Consider the following 1,896-nt stretch of genomic DNA (forward strand, 5'->3'; position numbering starts at 1 on the left):
AACCCAAGTTTTCGGAAAAATTCACACGAGGCACGAGCGGTCTATTGCGGCCAATCTCCTTAATAAATGACACCGAATCCTTTTCTGTTTACCGATTACAACCGCGAGTAATGAATGAATAATGAAAACGCGAATAAGGAAACCGTGAATAAGGAACTTTTACTGTTGCTTCAAATAGTTTAACTCATAATAAATCTACCGGAAGTAATAATTTTTCGTTGTCTTGCGTATTTGATCTTGGTCTTGTCTATTCGGTCTTTGTTTTAGTCTTGGTCTTGTTCGTTCGATCTTGGTTTTCTCGAATTTTTGCAAGATTGAGACGAAGACCAATTTTGCTCATTACTTCAGTTTAAGCAGTTCTGTGCGAAAAACAGATACACACATAGATGAATAAACGAATTCATCGCGAATTGGGGAGGCAATTATCAAATCAATTCGGAAAACCATTGTTTTATAAGTAAACACAAATGCCGTTGATTAGAGCCGATAAGTGAAAGTCAAACAGCACAGATGACCGTCCATTTAACATGAGCATCGAGCAAGGCATCCGAATATGGACATATGTATGAACATAGATACCTACATGCGAATGGATACATATATATATCAATGCTGATAATTACGCGGAGGTCTGCATGGAGCTCAGTAATCAATGCTAATTAGATTCATGACCCTTGCCTTATATGCATATCGGTTTAATAGAGCCAGTTTGTCTGATTGAGAGTAAATATGATCGGGCAACTATGTACAACTTCATCAGCTCACGCAACACATATTGTGTTATGATGATAAACTTGCTGTAGTAGGTCGTTTTTACTTGTAATAATTATCAACTAAATGAAAATGGCTCGTCTAATGAAACAAATGATAACAATTAGTAAGCCAGATGAAATTATCAAACACAGTTAGGATAAATTTGGAAAATTAGAAAAAAGTAAGCGGGTCTAAATATTATTATTTAATACATCGCATGTTTAATGGTATATAAAATATCAAATAGTTTGTTCTTTTTCATTTGCCAAAATCACTTTATGTAATTTGTTTAATTACTTTCACTGTCAATTTCAATTGATCTTCACTCGACTGCAAACACGATCAAACTGACGAAAAGTCACTGAATTTCGGTTTATATACCATAATACATCGAAATTTCTAGTGCCAGAATATTCAAGATTATTCTTAACAATGACAGCTTGTCCTTTATTTTTTAATGTTTTCGATCGTTCTAGAATGTTGCAGAACACAAAATTATTCCCGATAATGACAGACCACCCTGTACCTTTATAAAATTTCTTAATAATAGTAGATCGTTCTATAATATTCTAGAATAATTGGACAAAATCTAGAAAATTGTAGAAATCCTTGATAATTAATTGCGGACATTTGGAACTTTCCAGATCATTCCAGATATTTCTAAAACTTTCTGGAACATTCCATATCGATTTTAACAGTTGCACACAATTTGGAACTTTCTAGATCATTCCAGAAATTTTAAGGACATTCCGAAAAGTCTCATAAGTTAGAAAAGGACAGGGGAGGCGGAAACACTGCTCCTACCTACGCTCACGCCAGTTCTAATCCCGCGCTGAACTTTAACCGTGTGCTAACCCATTCTCTACTACGTTGTTAACTTCCTAATTAACTCTTTAGTTTCAACACCCTAAATAAGCTATAACTTCAAGAATATTTCTGAGAAAACATTAAAAAGGTGAAGTAAAAAGTTAATTCTCTATTTATTTAAAGACAGCAGTTTGTTTGCAAATATTCCAATTATATATTTACTTTCAATTAAAAACCTTTTAAGTAACATTTATTGTAATAATTTTAAAAACAAATATGTGGGATCATTTAAATTTAGTTAGGAGGAAATTACTATTGGAATACTAAAGTATTCAA

Source organism: Agrilus planipennis, unplaced genomic scaffold (assembly GCF_000699045.2).
Source record: "Agrilus planipennis isolate EAB-ADULT unplaced genomic scaffold, Apla_2.0 scaffold193, whole genome shotgun sequence".
Taxonomy (NCBI): Eukaryota; Metazoa; Arthropoda; class Insecta; order Coleoptera; family Buprestidae; genus Agrilus; species Agrilus planipennis.